General features: G+C 45.0%; 1 long non-coding RNA gene across 1 annotated transcript; it reads left to right on the top strand.

Moving 5' to 3' along the window:
* The first annotated feature begins 695 nt into the window (after positions 1–695).
* Positions 696–15,197, top strand: LOC119965604. Its single transcript, XR_005460561.1, has 4 exons — positions 696–1,007; positions 12,620–12,798; positions 14,329–14,514; positions 14,726–15,197. It is a non-coding gene; the product is annotated as an uncharacterized LOC119965604 (long non-coding RNA).
* The last annotated feature ends 1,494 nt before the right edge of the window (positions 15,198–16,691 follow it).

The following is a 16,691-nucleotide window of genomic DNA, read 5'->3' as shown; positions in this document are numbered from 1 at the left end:
TGGGATCATGCAATGGATTTAAAGCATGAATGTACAGTGGATAAATGATAAAATAAGGAATGGGTAAATTGAGTAATCTTTCTGGTTGCATACAGATAACTTGCATCTGATGCTTGCTGCAGATCTCCCTCGAGTTCCAGAAGCTCCATTCTGAAACGCACGACCCTCAAGCAATAAGTATTATTCAATTATTGTCGGGTGAAAATCTGCCACTTCAGCTCCAGAGGCTGAGCAGCATTTCTGGAGTGAAACCTATTTATTTAAAATAAGCAGATTTTGAAGGACCGGTATTTTTATTCCTGGAATATGCTGCGAGATGCTGCATATGACATTTTGCCGTTAGCAATATTTTTCTTTGCTTTTCACATTGCACTGAGCTGGACTCATGCATTATGCTGGGCACACAACAGAATACGGTAATAAAAACAACCTTTCGCATGTAGGAAATAGCAAGTATAATGTAATTTTGCTTCTTATAATTTTTTTAAAAGTGAGAAAATTATCCATATTTTCTTATTTCATTATTTTGAGACACCAGCAAAACACGTTTGATCATGATTAATCTTGTACTGTGAGCATTTGTTAATCTATTTGTCACATGCTGGCTCTGCATGTGAATTGGATGGGGATATTGCTTCTGGCACTTACTGGGGCCAAAGCATCTATTTAGTTTTGGTTCATTGCCATGAGAAGGAAGAAGCAGATATGTATTTTTCTTCAGCTTCTCACTCTCACCCATTCGCCGCCCCTGCCAAGGTATAGCAGGGTGGGGGATCTTGAAGGTGGCGATGTTCACATACATCTGCTGCCCTTGTCCTCATCTAGGTGATAGAGGCCACGGGTTTGGAAGACGCTGTCGAAGGAGGCCTTGGTGAGTTACTACAATGCACTGCTGCCACTGTGTGTCGGTGGGTGGAGTCGATGGATTGGGGGTGCCAAACACGCAGGCTGCTTTATCCTGAATGGTGTCGGGCTCCTTGAGTGTTCATGGAGCTGGATTCATCCAGGTAAGTGGGGAGCATTCCATCACCCTCCTGTAAATCGATGTCACCATCCGTTGCCTCAAAATATTGAAGAATATGGTCCATCTCCACCTGATTACATAGAATCTAGAACATAGAATTTACAGTGCAGAAAGAGGCCATTTGGCCCATTGAGTCTGCACCGACCCTTGGAAAGGCCACTCCACTTAAGCCCACACTTCCACCCTATCTCCGTAACCCATCCCAGCCTTTTTGGACACTAAGGGCAATTTATCATGGCCAATCAGCCTAACCTGCACATCATTGGACTGTGGGAGGAAACCGGAGCACCCGGAGGAAACCCACGCACACACGGGGAGAACGTGCAGACTCCCGATAGGCAGTGACGCAAGCCGGGAATTGAACCTGGGACCCTGGAGTTGTGGAGCCACAGTGCTAACCACTGTGCTACCGTGGGAATGGGAAACCATCAGTTCCTTTGAGCATGAAAATAATTGTACGGCCTTAACAAGCAATAAAATATAATTGTAAACTAATTCCAGATAGTTTAAACCTGAACAGCCTGCTTATCTTCACATTTTGAAGGATTCCGCCCTGCGTATCATTAATTACTTCTGATACGATAATTCAACTGAATATTGAAAACTGAACAGAGTGTCAACAATGCCACTTTCTAAATTCAGGGAATTTTATTTTTCCAAGTCAATGAATTTGTCTCACAGCAAACTATTTCCCAAAGGGGTGCTGCTTGCAATATATCACTTTGGATGGAGGCAGGCCTGATATTATTTTAGATAGAGGCTACAAGATAGAAGTCACAGGGCATTACCTTGACTGGTGACAACGCAATGTAACATTAAATGGAGATTTATACTGAACCTAACTGAACAACCTAATTAAACATTCTGCTCGATCTGTTTTTCCCGGCCCTAGAATAATTTGACAGCCGCAAAGAAATAGAATCGGAGGTGGCACACGGCGAGTCCACACAACATCGTGCAAGGGATTTATTTACAAGATTCTACTCAAACCGGGCATAATGGTGAACTCCACAAAGTCCCGCAAATTGCTCCGATTATGTCATTGGGTGACATGTGACATTGCATGAGCCAATGGTGTTACTCTGATACATAACACTCTTTACTCCTTTAGTGTCCCCAGTATTTTTACTTAATTAAACACTTTAACACAAATCCAACACATTGTCCCATAACTAACATTGTTATGCTACATTATGTTACTAATGTTACTGTGCCACCGTACCACTACTTCTGGTGGAACCTCGTTGGATGGCCAAATAGTGTAAAAGGCGGGGTTAGTAAGAGTCTCTTGGGTGGATGTCTGTCTTGTTTTGGCAGAACACAATGTGCAGGAACTTGGCTCTGAGGGGTGCTAGGTGTTTTTTCCTGTACACTGGTCAGTGTTACATCTGGCAAAACCAACTCAAGAAATGTCTCTGGTTGTGTGGATGATTCTGGCGGAACAGATTCCGTAACATCGGCGGTTGTAGCCCTCAAGTCCGGCATGCCATTGTCCATACTCTCGGAGGTGAAAACATCTGGTACAGGTTCTGTACTCTCACTATGCGCAGACAATAATTTGTCAGTGTGTCGACACCAACATCATCAGATGTTGCTGCCTGGCTATCTCTGAAGTTGAAGCGGGAGTCAAATGGTTTACCTGTGTGTGTAGTTTCCTTTTGAACATCAGTATAGCCGGTGAGCTTTGTGTTGTTGAATGTGCAGTGTTTCTGCATGCTATGAGAAAGCTACTGTCGAGCTACTGAGGTGGAGAGCGTGTATTGCTTGAAACCGTTACTGCATACTACAGCGATTGTATGCAATGTTCAGCTAAGCCGTTGTTGGCTGGATGGTCGGGGGCAGATCTAATATGGAGGATGCAACACCCCTTCAGGTAAGCGTCAAATTGGGCGAATATGAACTGAGTACCATTATCGCTCACGAGTAGTTCAGGTCACCAGAATCTTGCAAATACCTCAGCAAACCTTTCTATGGTCTGTTCCGTAATTGTTGATTTCATGATGGCAACCTCCGGCCACTTTCAATGTCCGTTAAACATGACCAAAAACATATGTCCTTCGACTGGCTCCCCTATAATCGACATGGATTCTTTGCCATGGCTTTGGAGGCCATTCCCATGAGTGCAAAGGTTGTAGTGGAGATACATTCCTCAACGCAGCACAGGATTGACATAACCCCACCTACTCCTCTATTTGGGCATCCAACCAGGGCCACCAGAAGTAGTGGCACAGTGACACAGTGGTTCCTCACAGCGCCAGGGACCCGGGTTCAAATCCGGCCTGTGTGGAGTTTGTACGTTCTCCCCATGTCTGCGTGGGTTTCCTCCGGATGCTCTAGCTTCCTCCCACAGTCCAAAGATGTGCAGGTTAGGTGGATTGGCCATGTTAAATTGCCCCTCAGTGCTATGGATGTGCAAATTAGGTTATGGGGGTAAGACGGGGTAGACAGGGGAGTCGACATGTGCACAGTGCTCATTTGAAGGGTTGGGGCAGACTCAATGGGTCAAATGGCCTCCTTCTGCACTGTAGGGAGTCTATGATTCTTCTCGCCAACACCTTCATTCTAACTACACTAGGATGGCCCTTGTGCAGCTGATCCAGGATTCTACTTTATAGACACGGCAGAATGATTATTACCCCACAACAATTCAACTCAAGATGCCTGGTAAGATGGGGTTTATGGTCAGAATTCCTGCTGTGCTCTTGTGTTAGAGAGCCCTTTTGAATCATGTCCAGTACCTTCCCCATCACCAGATCTGTTTGGGTAAAGTTGCACCTGAGAAGACATTACCGGATCATTTTCCCACATGAGACAGGTAGAATATGTTGTTGAAGTGTTCATCAGATTGATGCTTATCTTTTTTAGTCTTTTTAATCTTCCAGCGGAAGTCTAGATAAAGCATCCACGTCACGGACTATTCAGACCTGCGATATCCAATTACATAAACATGTGCCGCCATGAAGGAATCCCTTATGTGGCCCGGAAATTGTTGTTAAGGGACGATGGTTGGTCAATACAGTAAATTGATGGCTAAATAAATAATGTTGGAACTTTCGAAATTCAGAAATAATGCTGAGAGCTTCTTTCTCAAGTTGAGCATAGTTGGACTCAGCGTTAGCCAACGTCCTGGAAGCAAATGTTATTGGTCACTCTTTGCCTGAAGACTGTATGCGAGACAACTTTCCAAACCCATTGGGTGATGAGTCGCAAGCAAGCTGCAACTTCAGTTTGTGTTATAATGGACCAATAACTCTGATTCCTGTGATTTATTTTTGACATTTTGGTAAGCATCCTCACAATCGTTCATCCAGAGCTAAGCTTGTTTGTCACAAAGCAGCATGTGCAAAGCCTTCAGCCTTGTTGCTAAATGTGGTACAAACTTTCCATCGTATTTTAATAATCCTAGAAATGACCTTTACTGGGTCACACAGAACGTAGAACATACAGTGCAGAAGGAGGCCATTCGGCCCATCGAGTCTGCACCAACCCACTTAAGCCCTCACTTCCACCCTATCCCCGTATCCCAATAATGCCTCCTAATCTTTTGTGGTCACTAAGGGCAATTTATCATGGCCAATCCACCTAACCTGCACGTCTTTGGACTGTGGGAGGAAACCGGAGCACCCGGAGGAAAACCACGCAGACACGGGGAGAACGTGCAGAGTCCGCACAGACAGTGACCCAGTGGGGAATCGAACCTGGGACCCTGGTGCTGTGAAGCCACAGTGCTATTCACTTGTGCTACCATGCTGCGACTGTCACATTCTGTGACAGTGGAGCCATCCATTACATCTAATTCGGGAGTATCAATGATATCTTCTTTTTCTTCAGTTCAGGTCTGACCCACAGCACCATAACCTCCACTATGGGTAGGGCAAGGAGGAAGCTTCAGAATCTACCCCAGCTGGAACAGGGATCACATTCCGTGCCATTGGCACCAAGCTGATCCATGTCCAGTCCAGTCAACTGAGCCAACTGCACACAATCCCTCGCAACACAGAGGCTCCAATTTACCCTGTCAACATGTACTTCTACAGGCGTGTTTTAGCCTGGAGCTATGGATAGTGAAGGTAGAGACTTTCTTTCCATCACATGGCTGACCAGAAAACTTTCCCAGTCTTTAAGACGGAGATAGATAGATTCTTGATTAATAAGAGGATCAGGGGTTATGGGGAGAAGGCAGGAGAATGGGGATGAGAAACATATCAGCAATGATTGAATGGCGGAGCAGACTCGATGGGCTAAATGGCCTAATTCTGCTCCTATGTCCTGCGCTAGGATTTGAATGACTTAGAGACAAGAGTGCAAGATACTATATTCATTCCAAAATAAATCATTCAGCTTGAAGCAGCTTGAAGCTGGCAAGCATGTTACACATGACTGAATTTGTGTGTATGGCAGTGTATGATGCATTACTGTGATAGAATCTGTTTGTAAACACAGACTTGATGTCAATCGCAGTGACATCTTTAAGTGCACGAGTGTAACTTTCAGCACACTAAGTGCTTTGGAGTCTCTTATGGTCAGATGCCAGCGTTGATTGAGAAGGGAAAGGGGAATAGACAGTATGAGTAACTTGCAGATTGTGTTCGATACAAAATATCATAAGATGAGGCATTAAAATGCACAGTGATTAAAATCATTCAGATTGCATTTTAAAACACTGACTTTATGGAGATATATGTAAAGCCTTTCAGTTTGGTGACTTTCCTTCGATTTCTATTTACATATTGTTCCTCTGGAGAACCGCTGCCTTTCACTTGTCAATGAGAATTTGTATTTATCATCCTGCTGGAGTGAGTGAAGAGCTTTTGGATAGGATGTCACTGGCAGAGCTGTGAATGGCACATGGTGGAAGGGTCACCAGCACCCAGTTAATAGAAATGTCAAGATGATGAATGCGTGCCTTGTCTTTTCAATGCAGCTCTCTATTTCCTATGTCAATATTTTTTTTAGCTTTTGCACTGTTTCTGTTTCAGTTTTTAATTGAGGGTGTGTGACATTCATAAATCTTCCCTAGTCTACTCCTGGGTCAATATCATTGTTATGGAGAGGACAGGAGCTCACAGGGATCTAACTGCAGTGCTCATCTGAATCTGTCCTCTTCATGCAAGTGTATTAACTCATTCAGCCCTTGTTTACTCACGGGGGAATTGCTTGCTGCAACACCCAACAACACCAGGAACCCATGAATGATTGTCAATCTGCTCTAACCATTTACACTCCCTCCAGACCCATTTTCTGTTTCTTCACTCACCCCATTACCAACCAGCTCCTGCCACGCACCATCATCTCTATTTGTCATTTAATCACTCACACTCTGAATCTTCTCACTGACTTTTTTTTGCCCAACAGAGATAACCGCAGGAGGCAGGGGCTGTTCATGTGTGAAGACACCCACCTTCGTAACCACGAATCTCGGTCACTCCCACACCAGGGCCTCCCCGACTGGCACCAGCAAGTTCGGCCTCACTTAACTGCACTCCAAGCTCCAGCGATGATCTTCATCCCAGTGCCTACTGTAGTACCAGCAGTGACCATCACACCTGGCGGCACTGCTGATACAGGACAACTGCTGGCCCCTGATTGGCCGGTGGCTCTCCGAGGCAAGAAATTTCCTCTGAGGGTGTTGAGGACCTGACCAGGTGATGTTGGCACCAGCTCTCCAGCCAGTGGACAGGCCCACTGCTGCAAACATTACACTCCACCAGTTTCTTTCTCCGCAGATGCTCCCCGACCTGCTGAGTATTTCGAGTATTTGCAATTATGAAAGCATATAACAAAGGATGTCTTTGGCAGAAAGTGAGTTAATTCTCTGAAAATGGCAGTAGGAGTTTTTGTATCAATGTTAAGCAGAAGCATTTATTGTAATATTTCTTCCCCGCCCATGCCCCCTCACCTATGGAATGAATTAAGAAATTTGGGCCTCGAAATTGACACCAGTTTCAGACGTGGGATCTCAATGTTCTTTTTTGGATTTTACCAATATGGCGGCAGCATATCTTTGGCACCATGAGTGTACCTGTGTGCCATATTGGATACTTAGCCACCATTCTTGCATCTGACAAAATGCTGTGACACAATGGGATTCCTTGGCCATGATTTTACTCGGAGTATAAAATGTAGTCGATTGCTTTCACATATTCACAAGCTGACCAAGTTGTTCAGCACTCGTCTTTTTAAAGGTGAATTGGAACATGGTAGAAGAGTAACAGATTAAGGAAATAAGGCCAAATAAGCCTCTTCTTTCTGGATGAATGTCAATTCTGCCAAAGAGCCTTTTCGCCATATGCTTCCTGTTTCCAGAAGCTTATTGGTCCAACCTGGTGTGGACGGATAGCCTGGTGTTCACTTTCCATTTGGTTACAGCAGAGGTTTTGAAATTTTAAAGGTTGCTGTATTGACAATTCAGGATGTTCCTGTCATAATATACATCCATGTATATGATGGAGTGCAGACAGGCAGTGATTGACACACAGGATGCCCAGTGAGCACACAGAACACAGCAGCCAATCACCAGACAGGACACGGCCACTATAAAGCCAGAGGGCACCAGTTTTCCCGCTCCCCTGGGATCCAGCCTCTGAGACAGTCAGAGCTCGTGAGCAGCAGCTAGAACATACACCATGTGGTAGTCAGTTAGTCTGATCAGGCTAGCCTCAGGTCTCCAGTCAAGTCAGCATAGTGTCAACCCATAGTTAAGCATGTAATATAGTTAGATGTTAAATAAAATCGTGTTGCATCTCATCAAGTGTTGGAAGCCTGCCTCTCTCTATACTGCATCAAACGCAGTCCACATATACCCAGCTTATCCAACACATCAGTTCCTGACCGTTTGTGGTTTGTAAGAATAAAACCAGGCAGGCATTCTTGAGTTGAACACATAAGGGGCTTAGCTTTCTTGTGCTAAAACCCACCCAGGTAAAACTATTAAAATGTTTAAAAAGAACAAGTACATCCTACTTTCAATTAACATACACAAAGGCCCTCAAATCCCAAGCATGTGGGGAATAGATGCAACTTTGCAGAGTATTAAATGTTAAACATGGTCTGTTGCCTTGGAAAAGCGGGCAGCATTATCAAAGACCCCTCTAACCCAGGTTATTCTCTCTTCCAACCAATTCCATTCAGCTGGAAATCATGAAAACAGATGATCACGTCGGCGGCGGCTCATTCATCCTCGACTTCAGCCTGAGAGACTGGTGGGCCCTATCCAACTCATACTGGTTAGGTTCCTCTCCCTAACCCCTTTAGCTACCAACAGTCAAACACCCAAGAGCTGGAGGTTTGGGGTCCGGGGTCTGGGGTTCAGTGCCCAGGGGCCCCTGCTGTGGCCGGAGGTGTGTGTGCAGGGTGGGGGTCCCCCAGCACAACTGGATCATTGGATTGCACCCTGAGAGATGGCAGGGAATGTAAGGGGGGGGGGGGGAGAGGCTTGGGTGACTCGAGAGTTCTGGGGTGGAAGCCATAACTGAATGCTGGTCTATCACCCTCTCCAATCCTATACAATGCCCTCATGGTGGCATTCGGAGTGCAGGCAGCCAGACGCCAGAGAAGTTGGTGGTGGCAGCATTGATAGAGGCTCGAGGCAACAGCTAGCACAGTGGGCTAAACAGCTGGCTTGTAATGCAGAACAAGGCCAGCAGCGCGGGTTCAATTCCCATACCGGCCTCCCCAAACAGGCGCCGGAATGTGGCGGCTAGGGGCTTTTCACAGTAACTTCATTGAAGCCTACTTGTGACACTAAGTGATTATTATTATTATTATATGCAGAGGCCTGCCCCACACCCTGACAATTAGGCCTCCCATCAGGCCAGGAAGGGACCCAGAGGGGGAGGCCGGTGATGTCCCAAGGTGTACAGGTATCGCTGGTCTTTTTCAGGAGATATCAGGCAGTATGTGCCACTGGAGGCTCCACATCAACAAAGGGATGGTGCGGCATTTGTGCTATGTCCTTGCGGACTTGGCTCCACGTGGAGGAGGAGGATACCCACTCTAGTGGCCATCAAGGTCGCCACAGCCCTGAACATTTACATCTTGAGTTCACTCCAGGACTCGAGTGGGGACTTGTGCAGCACATTTCAACTAACAGCCCACGAGTGCATTCGTGAAGTCACGGATTCCCTGTTCCCCGGGCGTGTGCACAACAGTCGAAGAACCCTGGCATCTTTGAGGGACACCCCAGGGTGACCGATGGCTCTTGGGGGATAAGGGGTACCCGATTAGGACCTTGCTAATGACACCAGGGCAGAGGCTGGTGACTGATGTGGAGACTCGAGAGAATAAGGGCCATGTGACCATCCAGGCTGTCTTTGAGCGATGCATCGGACTGCTTAAAATGCAGTTTTGATGCATCGACCGCTCTGGTCGATGGGGGCTGGTTTAGCTCAATGGGCTAAATCGCTGGCTTTGAAAGCAGACCAAGGCAGGCCAGCAGCACGGTTCGATTCCTGTACCAGTCTCCCCGGACAGGCGCCGGAATGTGGCAACTAGGGGCTTTTCACAGTAACTTCATCGAAGCCTACTCGTGACAATAAGCCATTTTCATTCATTTTTGATTTTCTGGTGGTGCATTGTAGTAGAGCCCCCGGAAGGCTGCCCACTTTGTGGTGGTCTGCTGTGCCCTCCACAACCTTGGCACAGTAAGTGGGGTGACGTGCTGGAGGTGAAGGAGGAAGAACTTGCAGCCTCATCAGAGAAGGGGCCTGACTAGGAGGTGCTGAGGACGTGTCTGGGGAAAACCCATGAGAACAGCTGGAGGATGGAGGACAGATGGCGGCGAGGGTCCGGTGTGTCCGGAGAGCCAGGGACGGCCTCATCCTCCCCCGCTTCACATAGGACGTGGCTAAGTCCGTCATTTTACCCCCTCTCCCCATTCGACCCACTGTCCCCCACCCCACCCATCCAATCTGCCTATCCCTCCCACCTCCCTCCTCACCCACCCATTCGTCTCCACCCCCAATCTCCCTAACCTATCCTCGCAAGGTCTGTGTTACATCACTCCAGGGATTTCTCCTCAATCTATGCTTTGGTCTGACTCCTTTCTGTCTGGTGACAGCACGCTCACACCCATCACCTGCACGGTGGTGTATCTCAGGGAAGGGAGGCTCAAATCAAGGATCACCATGCCTGGTGGTTCTGGGGCTGGTGGAGGGTGGAGGGCACATGGGGAGGGGGGGGGGGGGCTGCAGGCTGGCCCACAGTCCAGAATAATGTGACAAGAGACTTCACATGTCTCAGGTGTAATATGTTTGAATGGTGTCCAATCATGACCCTAATGTCCCCAGCTATCGATGGTGCTGCTCCCTCCCAGTGCCTTCTCAGTGATCCACAACCTTCTGAGCCTTCCGTGCTCTGCCACTACGTCTAGGTGTGTCCCTGGGTTGCACGTCGGAGATGGAACCAGCCTGCTGCTTACCCGCATCCTGTGACCTTTGATGCCCCTGGCGAATGGATAATGAAGGACTTTTTTTACTTCGCAAAGGCCAATAATCTTTGAGTCATAGGATGGGATTTTCCATCCCCCCCCCCCCCCCCCCCCCCCCAACGGTGTGTTTTGCAGTGGTGGAGGCGGCCCGCCATAGGCAGGAGGCGGGATCTTCTGGTCCGTGGCCGGCGTTCGCCATCGGCTGGACTGGAATACCCCACCAGTGCGAACAGCCAGAGAATTTTAGCCATAGAAGGTTACAGCACCGAATTGACGCAGGGAGCATGGATTTAAAGTAACTTGGAAGGATAAGAGTGGCACTGAGGGGGAAATGTTTTCAGCCAGAGGGTGGTGCGGGTCTGGAACTCACTGCCTGGAAGGTTGGCAGAAGCAGAGACCTGCATCGCATTTGAAAAATACTCAAACACATTTGAAGGGCTGTGGTCTACAAGGCCAGAGGCCAAGATCTGGATGATGGGATTAAGTGGGACAGCTCTTTTTTGGCCTGCATAGACATGGTGGGCTGAATGGCCTCCTTCTGCGCTGTAAATGTTCTATTCTTCAATGCGCATTTCTGATAGTATGGCAGGATTTGCAGAGTGTCTAATCTCTGTTTACATTCTGCCCTTGATAAGGTGACCGCTCTTTAATTTTCTTTTCCCCTGTGAACGGTATATGGGAATCAGTTCCCGAAAAAAAGATGGTGCGATACCAGGATGATTATTAAAGTTCATAAATGACTTAAAACGAACTGTGCCTTGTCAATCAATAAAAATGTCTCTTATGTACTCAACTTGCCATGTTGTGCTTTTTTAAAAGTATGACATTTAAAATGAAATCCACAAATATAAAGGTACAATCAAAGGGAACAAGGATATCTCACTGACTTATCACGATCGTTCTTATTATTAATTCTTATGACAACAGAATCAAATCAATTTTTCAACAGCTATTATCGACAATAGAATAAAAGGAATATCCATGCCCAGAGGACTTTTCTATTTTCTAGTCAACAACCGAATCATGTTCCTTTATGAAATCATGAAATGGATTGTTGTACTTCCCTGGGGGGGGGGGGGGGGGGGGGGGGGGGGGGGGGCGGAGAGAATGCGAGGCACCTGAGATTTACAGCAGTGTTCCAATCTTCTTCCAAAGTAATAAGAACATAAGAAATAGGCCACTCGGCCCTTCGGGTCTGCTGTGCCATTCAATAAGTTTATGGCTAATCTTCTACCTCAGCTACATCTTACTGATTGCCTGAGTCTCTGAACATCGATCCATCTCTGATTAGAAATAATCATTGACTGAACATCTTCACCTCTCTAGGTTGAGAATTTTAAAGATTCACAACTCATTGTACAAAGCGTTTTCTCCTCCCTATCACAGACTAGATAGCTGACCTCATATTCTGGGACAGTGACACCCTAGTTCTAGGCTATCCAGCCAAGGGAAATATCGTCCCTTTGTCTACCCTGTGAAAATGAAATGAATGAAAATTGTTTATTGTCACTAGTGGGCTTCCAATGAAGTTACTGTGAAAAGCCCCCGTCAATCTCCTGATGAACTTTATATGCTTGAAGGAGTTTCAATTACTACTGCGTGGACACTGCCCTTATCCTGGGAATCTTGTGGACCTTTTTTGCACTCTCTCTAAGACAAGTATATTATTTTTAGGGAATTAGGCCAATGCTGTACTGCACATGGGGTCTGAGAAAGGGCCTATAAAATAAAAGCAAATTACTGCGGATGCTGGAATCTGAAACCAAAGAGAAAATGCTGGAAAATCTCAGCAGGTCTGGCAGCCTCTGTAGGGAGAGAAAAGAGCTAACGTTTCGACAAAGGGTCATCTGGACTCGAAACGTTAGCTCTTTTCTCTCCCTACAGATGCTACCAGACCTGCTGAGATTTTCCAGCAGTTTCTCTTTAGTTCAAGGCCCTATAAGACTTCTTTATTATTATATGGATTCCATTGTAATCAAAGTTACTGTAGCATTTCTGTTTCTAATTTTTTTTCTGTACCTACACATTAACATTGATTTGCAAAAATATTGGTTTAAAAAATATTCTGCATTTCTATTTTACTGACTAAAGTGGATAACTTAATGTTTCTCCACATTAAATTCTGTCTATCCTCTTATTGTATACTCATTTAATCTGTCATTTTGCAGCCATTTAAGGCCGTGGATACAGCGTACGGTGTTTTTTCAGGAGGTGGAGTATCGCAAAAGCGGCGCCGCCCCCAATTTTGGCGTCATCGGGGATTCTCCGCCCCCTCGCCGAACACGATTTCAGCGTTGGGGATTGGAGAATCCAGCCCAATAATCTTGATTCAGAATCCTTTTGAAAGGTATGTTTAAAAGCTCTTACCCATGCACCTCATATTCCCCATGCTCCCATCATGTCTCCATCCCCCCTGAATTCCCACTCTCCTAGTATACACTAAATACAGAACCAATGGCCTATTTAGTAACAACACCAAACCTTGAAGGCTCATAAAACACACTCATTCAGGACTCTGCCTTGAAAAGTATATGTTGTTTTTTACAATGTTAGAAAACGTTCAATCTGACAATGAATAATAGAAACTTTACCCCACTTCAAATTTCTTAATCCTGACCAAATAAACATATTGATTCATTTTATGCATTGAAAACACAGACGAAAGAAAGAATAATCGTTCCATAATGATATCAACTCTTTAAAGCTAACATTACATTTCAACAGGCCCCTACTCAGCAGATTAATTAGTGAATATTGGAGCTCAGCCAAGTATTCATAATTAGGCCACTGGGAGAAAAAGATATTTAGCCATTTCTTTCTGTTGATACAGTTCATATTTAGCCTCATTATGAATGATTGGCTACTATGTTAATGAATAAGGCCATCAGATCCAGAAAACTTTCAGCTTTTGTCTCCAGTATGTTTTTTTTAACTATTACTAATATCCTTAAGTTCCTCAGTTCCACTATGCTTCATACAGAAGTGTAAACAAATTATTTTATCTTCAACACAGCTCTTTGATTCTGTGTCTATGTGATTGATTTATATTGCTAGTAGAATTTAGGACATTTTCTCCAGACCACCTTGGTCCATGAAGCAGCTCCATGGGTGGAATTTCCTGACCCCCCCTCCCTCTGCCCACTGTGATATGTTTTACAGTGGTGCAGGTGACCTGTCATTGGCTGGAGATAGAATCTTCTGGGTCTCAGCATTGTCAACATGGTTTCCCAATGTATGCATCCCCCCCCCCCCCCCTCCACTGGGACACCCACGGCAGATGTTCGCCCTGGGCGGGACTGGGTGATCTTACCTTATATTTAGCACATTAGCCTCCAACCTAAGATTTATATTCCTGAAACTAAAAGCTATATTCTAAGCTATGAATTCTGAACTAGATTTTTACAACAACATCAATGCATATGAAATCTTCTTACTGCAATTAGTTTTACTTCAAATTGTGTAATTGTATCCATGCTGTTCATTTTAAAATGCTTTTTCCATTTGCTACATTTAAAAATTGCAGAAATCAATAAAAGCAGCACCAAGGTCTGAAACCTTTTCAGACACTAACTGTTGACAACGTGACTTGCTGCAGCAAGATTCCACCTTGATATGAACAACATTTAAAATAAACCTAAATTTTGCATTCTAAACCTGGAAAACATTTGGATGAATGCGTAATGCACTATTTTCATAGCCCCTCTTAAAATAACTATCTCTCTTCACCCCAACTGATTTCCATACATTGTTTTTTTAACTGTGTTTATTACTTCCAGTCTCCGTTGATTTTTATGTCCTCCTTTTCTTGGCTGGTTTCAGCAGATTTCCTGTAGCCATGGAAGGTGCAATCTAACTGAAAGTCTTCCATTCTTTCCAGATCTCCGGAATCCAGATGAGTCGGTAGCAGGCATTCACAGGCATGTGGTACTCTTTGACCTCCACAAAAATGTTCTGTTGGATAGGAGGCCTTCACCTTGTCAAGAACACAGTGCTCTCTGTTCAACAGGAAGCAGGCTGGCTGTATCTACCTCAGGAACTCCAGTCAAATGAGAGAACAGACCAGGTTTGTTTAAAGTTCGGTAATAAGTTGAACTGTAGACATGAGACGTGGCAAATAGAACGGCATTCTGCTGGTGTATCTGTGCAACCTGACTGCCGTTGGATTAAAGTGAATATTGTAAGGGCCCTTCCTGTTGATTTCCTTATTTTCCACTTCTTTACTTTTGCTTTTATTATTTTGATTCATGGATGATTAATGGACGTATATCTTTAAGTCAAGCAGGGGAAATGAGGAATTCAGAAGTTACAAAGGAGAACACTGTGCTCACCTTCAGACAGAATAACTCAGATCTTTTGGAACCTGGGAGATCATTGGGACTTGATTCGATTGGTTAGATCAACGAATTGGCTAAAAGACTGCATTCTGCCCGGTAACAGGCAGTGATTGGATCCTACCCCAGTGGGAGATTGTCAGAGAACCAAGGAAAGGACAGTTGGTCCTGCTCTTTCTCTCTCTCTTTCTCTCTCTTGTGACAGACTGAAGACAGGAACCTCGAATTGAAAGTTTAAAATTGGAGGAAGGTGTGCTGGAAGACTACCAGCTGAAACAAAGATTCTTATCCTTGTACTTATTATTTCACACCCCTCTTTTCCCCTCTGTGTTTGTCTGTCTTATATGTGTAGAGGGTGAGTTTAAATGCGGGGTTATGAATTAGATAATAATTGACCTGTTGTATTTGCTGTATATTTGATCCCAGTTATTGCTATTAAACGTAATAGTGTTTAAATTTACAAACCTGTGACTGTAGTTATTGGGTAGACTTTTGGTGCATTTCTAAGAATTATTTATTAATTTCAATTGTGTTGTGACTCCGGGACAAGCTGGGCTGGAACTAACTGTGCATTTCCCTGGGGGTTGTAACAGGATGTTTTAGCGAAATGGAAGAAGCAAACTTTCCTTGGCATTTTTCACCATCGCAAGTCTGACATGATTACATATTTATTTGTACATTTAACTGGACACAACATTGGTAAAAATCAGTTTGGTACTTTTCCTAAGATCAGGATGTCTAAAACGGAACCAATTAAGCACTATTGAAGTGTTACTGTTGTAATGCAGGAAATGCGGCAGCCAATTTGCACACAGGAAGATTCCATGTAAAGCAATGTGACTAAGAACATAAGAACATAAGAACTAGGAGCAGGAGTAGGCCATCTGGCCCCTCGAGCCTGCTCCGCCATTCAATTAGATCATGGCTGATCTTTTGTGGACTCAGCTCCACTTTCCGGCCCGAACACCATAACCCTTAATCCCTTTATTCTTCAAAAAACTATCTATCTTTACCTTAAAAACATGTAATGAAGGAGCCTCAACTGCTTCACTGGGCAAGGAATTCCATAGATTCACAACCCTTTGGGTGAAGAAGTTCCTCCTAAACTCAGTCCTAAATCTACTTCCCCTTATTTTGAGGCTATGCCCCCTAGTTCTGCTGTCACCCGCCAGTGGAAACAACCTGCCCGCATCTATCCTATCTATTCCCTTCATAATTTTAAATGTTTCTATAAGATCCCTCCTCATCCTTCTAAATTCCAACGAGTACAGTCCCAGTCTACTCAACCTCTCCTCATAATCCAACCCCTTCAGCTCTGGGATTAACCTAGTGAATCTCCTCTGCACACCCTCCAGCGCCAGTACGTCCTTTCTCAAGTAAGGAGACCAAAACTGAACACAATACTCCAGGTGTGGCCGCACTAACACCTTATACAATTGCAACATAACCTCCCTAGTCTTAAACTCCATCCCTCTAGCAATGAAGGACAAAATTCCATTTGCCTTCTTAATCACCTGTTGCACTTGTAAACCAACCTTCTGTGACTCATGCACTAGCACACCCAAGTCTCTCTGAACAGCGGCATGCTTTAATATTTTATCGTTTAAATAATAATCCCGTTTGCTGTTATTCCTATCAAAATGGATAACCTCACATTTGTCAACATTGTATTCCATCTGCCAGACCCGAGCCCATTCACTTAACCTATCCAAATCCCTCTGCAGACTTCCAGTATCCTCTGCACTTTTCGCTTTACCACTCAGCTTAGTGTCATCTGCAAACTTGGACACATTGCCCTTGGTCCCCAACTCCAAATCATCAATGTAAATTGTGATCAATTGTGGGCCCAACACGGATCCCTGAGGGACACCACTAGTTACTGATTGCCAACCAGAGAAACACCCATTTA

Source organism: Scyliorhinus canicula, chromosome 5 (assembly GCF_902713615.1).
Source record: "Scyliorhinus canicula chromosome 5, sScyCan1.1, whole genome shotgun sequence".
Classification (NCBI taxonomy): domain Eukaryota; kingdom Metazoa; phylum Chordata; class Chondrichthyes; order Carcharhiniformes; family Scyliorhinidae; genus Scyliorhinus; species Scyliorhinus canicula.
Note: the sequence above shows the minus strand (reverse complement) of the source record. Positions and strands in the feature narration are given on the sequence as shown.